This window comes from Populus euphratica, unplaced genomic scaffold (assembly GCF_000495115.2).
Source record: "Populus euphratica unplaced genomic scaffold, PopEup_1.0 scaffold18.1, whole genome shotgun sequence".
Taxonomy (NCBI): domain Eukaryota; kingdom Viridiplantae; phylum Streptophyta; class Magnoliopsida; order Malpighiales; family Salicaceae; genus Populus; species Populus euphratica.
The window spans coordinates 76694-84437 of NW_011499881.1; the positions used below are offsets into that span (position 1 = coordinate 76694).

A 7744-nucleotide genomic window follows, 5' to 3' on the forward strand; every position below is an offset into this window, starting at 1 on the left:
AAGAGTGAAAAGCACCTCTAATTGCCTCAATGGGTCTAACAACATGATGTGTTTATGTTGAAGAGCCTTCAACTTGTTTTGCAGCTCACAGACTTCTGATAACATAATGGATTCACATTCTTTGATGACTGTCTCACCAACACCTTCCCGCACTAATCGTGATCTTAACTTCTCAGTTGAAATGAAGACATTCTTCAGAAGGTGAAAAATCAACTCAGTTTGGAATTGTGATTTACGGTGGTTCTAATTGAAGAATCAAGTTGAGAATGCATCGCTGATTTAGCCACTAAAGGGTTGGCCCGATCCCGATTGATGGATACCGGAGCAATGCAGCAGAGAGGATTCATATTTTTGCTGAAGCTCCGGTTTGGTGTGGTGATCGGAGCTCCATGGGATTAGTGAAACGAAACGTTTCGTAAATGACATAAAATCCGTAGAGAGACTAAATTGAAGAGAAGAAAAGAGGAGAGCAGAGAGATGCTGCAATAAATTTACGAGGAGGTAGGTAGTTTAGCTAAGCTACCTGCATGCAGGCTGTGATTGCCATCTAATCATATAATAATAATAAAAGAGGAGAGAGGGAGGGAGGGAGAGGGTGCAGGAAGCACAAGGTATTCCATTTAGGCTGCTCCTGCTGCAGTGATCAGTAACGCAGAAGAGAGGACAGTGGTGTGGTGTGGTGTGGTCTCGAAGCGGAGGTTAAGCTAAAAAAGGAAAGAAATGAAAGGCGCGCACGATAATTTTTAGTTTTTTTTTGGTTTGTTTGGTTGGTTTAAAATTCAAATTAGCGGGGGGGGGGGGGGGATGCGTGCTGTAGAGAGACAGCTAACGTGCGCATTTTAGGCAGACGGGGGAGTGTTTGGGAGAGGGGTAGGGAAGTGTTTGTCCATAGGATGAGCACAAGACGGCAAACTTCCTTTTTATGGGCCTAGGTCAAAATGAATTGGTTGACCATGATTCTTGTTTTTATTACTTTTGATTGTGACGTTTGATTCAAGGGTATTTGAGTATTTTGAAGTGGATGGCGAGCTGTTTCCACAGTAGTGCTAAGTCACAGCATGCATGTGTTGTTGATTTTTTTTTTTTAATTAGATTTGTTGAAATTCAAGGTTGTGGATCTGGTCATTAGTTCACTAATCATGACCTATCGGGATAGCTTATGATTAGATCCACATCCTTGAATTTTTATATATATATATATACACACACATATATATATACACACACACTCTAAAGGGGAAATCACTGTTTCCTCACTTACAATAATAATTCATAATTTTTTTTTTGTTTTTCATTTTTTTCCCCAACTTTCCTCTTTTTTTTTTTTCTTTTTTCTCTTTTTTCCAAAATCACTTTTCTTTTCTTTTTTCAACTTTCCTTTGTTTTCTTTTTTTCTTAATTATTTTTTAAAATTATTTTTCAACTTTACTTTTTAAATATTATATTGGTTAAAAATTTTACTTTTGAATTTTTTTTCTTTAAAATACTGTGATTTTATGTGATTTTTTCTCATATAGTTTTCTTATTTTATTTTTTATTTTATAAAATTATATTTATCGATTTTATTTTTTTAATATTTTAGTTCTGTATTTTTTTATTTAAAATATTGTTGATAGCTACAATGTTTCTCCACATGGTTTTATATGATTTTCTCTAAATTTATCTTTTTTATTTTATTTTTTAATATTAAAGTTGTTAAAAATTACAGTTACAATATATGACGAAAGCACTGTAACTTTCCTTGCAAATTACTGTGGATTGCTACAATATTTTTTTCCACATGGTTTTTTCTGTTTTGTTATGTTTTTTCCTAAAATTATCTTTTCCAGTTTTATTTTTAAAATATTAAGCTGGTTAAGAATTTCAATTACAAGTAAATACAAGTTTTTCCTCACAAAACACTATGGTTTGATACAGTTTTTCATCACATGATTTTTTTCAGTTTCTTTTGTATTTTTATTTTTGGTAATATTTTTTTTCAAAGTTATCTTCATCGATTTTATTTTTTAAAATATTTAATTGGTTATAATTTAAATTTATAATAAAGCTTGATCATGTGAGGAAAGCATTGTAGCTTTCCTTACAAAACATTGTGGATTACTACAATGACTCTCCACATGGTTTTTTTCTTATATTTTTTTAAAAATTATCTTTATTAATTTTACCTTTTTAATATTGATTTGTTTGAGAATTATAATTAGAAATAATTAGAAATAATGTTAAATCATGTGAGGAAGCACTATAGCCTTCATCACAAAACACTGTGAATTGTTACAGTGCTTCCAACATGATTTTAGCTTTGTAATTTTTTTCTTTAAAACACTGTGAATTGTTGTAGTGTTTTCCCATGTGATTTTTTTATGATTTCTTCCTAAATTATCTCTGTTAATTTTTTTTAATATTGAGTTGGTTAAGAATTATAATTACAATAAAGCTAAATCATATGATGAAAGCATTGTAGTTTTTCTCACAAAATAATGTGCATTGCTACAATATTTTACTAAATGGTTTTTTATTTTATTTTATTGGGGAAAGCATTGTAGTTTTTCTCACAAAACATTGTTAATTACCACAATATTTTCCTTCATGAGTTTTTCCCTTTCAAAATTATCTATGTTGGTTTTTTTTAGTGTTAAGTTGGTAAAGAATTTAGCTTTATGATTTTTTTTGTTTAATATCAACAGAAAAGCTAAATCATTTAGTGAAAGCACTGTATCTTTCCTCACAAAACATTATGAATTGCTACAAATCATTTTCTTCAATCTCTAAGTTTTTTTTTATCACCAACACAATTTTTTTTTCTATCATGAAATATTTGCTCAATCATACTTTTTTTTTATTATTTATCTAATGGTGGTTTACAATTATAACACTATTTTATAAGCCTACGGCAGCACGAGGGCATGTAATCTCATATATATATATATATATATATATATATATATATATATATTTGGTTCGATAAAATTGAATGGAATTAAAGATTTTTATTATTTTACCTTTGTAGATTGGAAAGGAAAACTTACTTGTGAGGATTTGGTTTCTTATTCCTGGATCAATTACTTCAGTGCCACTTTAATTACTAGAACCAAAGTGATATTCCACAGTACGAACGTCTTTGTAAATTTTGTAAAGTCAATGCAGAGAATCAAGATGGGAGAAGGGAAAAAAAAACTATATTATTTAAATAATAAAAACTTGTATTTTTTCATATAAGTTATGTCCCTTTATATATGATTAGAGGAGGTGGTTATTTTCTTTAGTAACTCCTCTAATAACTTGAACCAGGCACATCCATCATGGGTGGACCAGGCCTAACCCAATAACCAACATCTCCCACTTGCCCATGAAAGATTAAATCTCTCCAATACATTATACTTCAAACTTGCACAAGAATTTCATACTTGACGAATGGATCGTGCGACCTGAAGCACGCAGTGAAAGGAGCTTCAATATATAAATCTAATACAAGCCATATAGGAGACATCAACCTCTTAATTAATTATTTTTTAAAGTGTACTAATATACCCCAAGAATTTTTAGTTACACATGATTGAATATAATTCAATCCCTTAATAATTTTCATACTCAATCCATCCTTACAATTACAAGCATTCTAAATCATATCAAATCTATTCAAGTGATATGATTTCGGCCAGTGAATACAAGTAACAGATGTAAAACTAAAATTACTTTTTCTTTCGCTCTTATATCAATCAAATCTGAATTAACTTGCTTTCCTAAGAGTATTCTTTTAAGTCGAATCATTCCATAACTATAGGATATACTCCTAAAGTAGCGATCATTAATACATCATCTCATGATATAGTCAAAAGTCACAAAGGGTAAGATTTTGAGATCTTAGATATGATTTTCAAGACTTACATAATAAAGAAGCAGGGATCCATTCTTTTATTCTTGTAATGGTTGCTAGCACATGTAGTATGAAATACATGCTATAGTGAAGCTTACTCTTTTCTTTTCTTAAGACAAAGAGTGGATGTCGTTGCTCTCCTTGTTAGAGGAAATACACTATACGAATCTTAGTCTTATTACTAAAAACATAGACTTCAAATTAAAAATTCTCATTTGCTCATTTTTCATTAGTGGCAAATGAATAATTTCATACTCGGCTTCAATCATAATAGACACATGAATGATGGGAATTCATTCATGCCAATTCTTTTATTTAATAATCTCATCTTGGTCCCAGCCAAGATGACTTTTTAATAATCATTTTAAGTTAAAATTGCTTTTATGGTGCCCAAGTCGCTTATTGAGCATTAAAACTCAAATAGTCTCATCTCTACTCACATTACAAGTGCTAAAGGTGATTGCTCATGTGAGTGAGCCAATTTAAGTCTATCGAAATACTATAACAAATTATATTATACGATACTCATAATATATTCATGAAACAAATAATGAATAAAATGATATTATAAAGGCATTTATTCATCACTCAATCACTATAAGCTTTCATATGATTCTTAAAACTAATTACATTCTACATAGACCAAGGGATCTCACATGTTTAACAGATGCATCCCTTGCTATTGGTTTTATTAATGGATCTGTAACCATATAATTTGTAGAAATGTATTTCAGGATCACATCTTGTTTAATAATTGCTTCTCTAATATAGTGATATCTCATCTTGATGTGTTTGGTCTTTTCATGGTATTTTGGATCTTTAGCCATAACTATTGCAACAGTGTTATCACAATAAATTGTCACTAGGTCTGATGCTGATTGGACAATTTTTAAATGATACAGAAATTTTTTTAACCAAACAACATCTTGTGTTGCTGCGGAACAAGCTACATACTCAGCCTGCATGGTAGATAAGGCTAAGCAAGATTGTTTCTTACTCCTCCATAGTATTGCATTATTATTAAGCAAGAAAGCACATCCTAAAGTTGATTTGGATTGGTTGACATCTCCTCCCCAATCAGCATTAGAGAAACCAATCAATCGCAAATCTCTCTTTCCTTTGTAACATAGCATGTAATTTAAAGTTCCTTTCAGATATTGTAGAATCCTTTTGACTGTCATCCAGTATTTCTGACCAGGGTTTAATTGATATTAGCTAACCAATCCAACAACATAACATATATCGGGACATGTACACATCATTACATACATCAAACTACCGACAGCACTGGCATAGGTACTCTGGATATTTTTTCCTTTTCTTTTAGAGTCTTAGGAGACATACCACAGCTTAAGCTCAAACTTTTATCAACAGGGGTGTCCATTGGTTTGCTATCTTACATATGATAGCGCTCTAACATCTTTTTTATGTAAGTCTCTTGAGTTAAACCTAAAAGCCTTTTAGCGCGATCTTTTATGATTTTCACACAAAGTACATAGCTGGCCTCACCCATGTCTTACATTTTAAAGTTTGATAATAACCAGTTTTTAGTAGTATCAATCATCTCTTTGTTATTTCCAACTATTAAGATGTCATCAACATATAAGGACAATATTGTAAAACTATCATTAGAACGTTTTAAATACACATAATGATCTTCTTCCATCATTGTAAAACTGAAGTAATCCTTACAACTGGTGAGAATGTATCTTCATAATCAATTCCCTATCCTTGTATGCAACCTTTCGCTACTAGTCGAGCTTTATAACGTTCTATTGACCTGTTTGCCTTACGTTTAATTTTAAGAACCCATTTATTTCCAATGGATTTTTGTCTTGATGATAAATCAACCAAGTACCAAACTTGATTAATTTTCATTGACTCCATTTCTTCTTCCATAGCTTTAATCCATTCACATGCTTTAGGACCAGATAGAGCATGACTGAATGTTTTAGGTTCTTTATCATCTTGTGGAGAAATCATAAATGTTTCCCCTTCAATCTCAAATTGACAACAAGAAATTGGTTCACGAATGCTTCTTCGAGGTTGCGACTGCTCATGATCTTGCTCCATGAGAGTAGGATAGATAAAATATCACTCCCACTATTTTCAGGAGAATTAAAACTTTCATCTAAGTCTTCTACTGAATGGCTTGTTGCGCCATAATCTAGATTTTCCAATTCATATAATTGAAAATCTTTTTCAACCTTACATGTCTTTGGAAAAACCTTTTCTAAGAATACAACATCACACAATTCAATCTCTGTCACTCTTCCATCAGCTTTTTCACCAATAAATACAAATCCTTTAGAATATTCAGAATATCATATAAAGATACACTTATTCCCTCTACAACCAAGTTTCCCATATTTATGATAAGTATTGTGAATATAAGCTGCACACCCTAATAGATGGAAATAACTTAGATTAGGTTTGACACCATTTCATAGTTCATATGGGGTGGATGAGACAGATTTAAAAGGCATGCGATTAAGTATATAAGCAGCAGTTAACAATGCATCTCCCTAAAATGAAATTAATAAGTTAGCTTGCGCCATCATCGACCTAACCATGTCAAATAGGGTTTTATTCCTCCTTTTTGCTACACCTTTTTGTTATGGAGTATAAGGAATAATTAGCTATCTAGCTATACTTTTTTCATCATAAAAGTTTTTAAATTGTTCAGACAGATATTCATATCCTCGATCAGTTCTTAAAGCTTTGATCTTGGCGCTTAGTCTATTCTCCACCAAATTGGTGTATCGAATATAGATACATTAACGGTGTTTAACAACATAAAACCATTTAATACAAATCCAGAACCATAAAAAATATTATCCAGATGTATTTTTACACAACAACCAACAAACGCAATTTTAAAGCCCAATTAGAGTAAAGTAAGAACAGACACAAGATTCCATCGAACTTCTGGAGCGTAGAGCACATCATGAAGATAAAGTGTGCAACCACCCCGCAAATTCAGTTTGTAGGTACCGATCCCAAGCACAACAGCGAAAGCATTATTCTCCATGTATATATATCTACTTCCCTTTAGAATTCTTAGGAATCCCATAAAAGTTGTTCGATCTCTTGTTATGTGGTCAGTTGCTCCTGAGTCTATGGTCCAAAAAGGAACAGATTCGGCAAGCATTAAACAACTGCTAACGTATAAGTTAGAGGGATGATTGTGGTTAAACATTACCTTTGGCTCAGTGCAATTACAAGCAAAGTAACCAGGTTTATCACAATTGAAACAATTCATATTCTTGTCTTTCTTACCGCCGCGTTTCCCACGCTTGTGTTTATATCCACTACTACTTGCTTCTATTCCTCTCTTGTCATATTTGGGACATTTAGCCTTACCCTTTTTATATTTAGAGTCATATGCTCCACGCATCTTTGTCTCAGATATAAAAGCCTCGTTTATAGGCTTTTCAGCATGAAGTCGATCTTCTTCAAGCTCGACAGGACGAGAAACATCGTCAAATGTCTTGATGTTGTCATTGTGGGTAAGGTTAACACACATGTGTCCCCAATTACTTGGCAAAGAGCGGATAATTGCTTGGACTTGTTATTCATCAGTCATCTCATGCCCAACACCCCTTAATTCACTAATCATGTTAGACATGACTGTAAGATGCTGCCTCATCGTTTGATTTTGGCGCTTCTTATAACCATCGAATTTGAGGGTTGACTGACTAAGTCTAGTAGTGGAGGTTCCTCCATACTAAATCTTTACTGCATCCCAAATAGATTGAGTTGAACGATGCCTTTTAAAACGCATCATTATATCATTTCTCATGCTGCTCAACATCAAAATGTGAGCTACATAATCCTTGCGTTTATAGGTTTGATATGCTTCCATATCAA

The 7744-nt window shown here is 32.3% G+C and overlaps 1 pseudogene; it reads right to left on the bottom strand.

Annotated features, from left to right (window-relative positions):
• Nucleotides 1-7400, bottom strand: part of LOC105129501 (oxysterol-binding protein-related protein 1D-like) — a 13907-nt pseudogene extending 6507 nt beyond the window's left edge.
• Nucleotides 7401-7744: the final 344 nt, after the last annotated feature.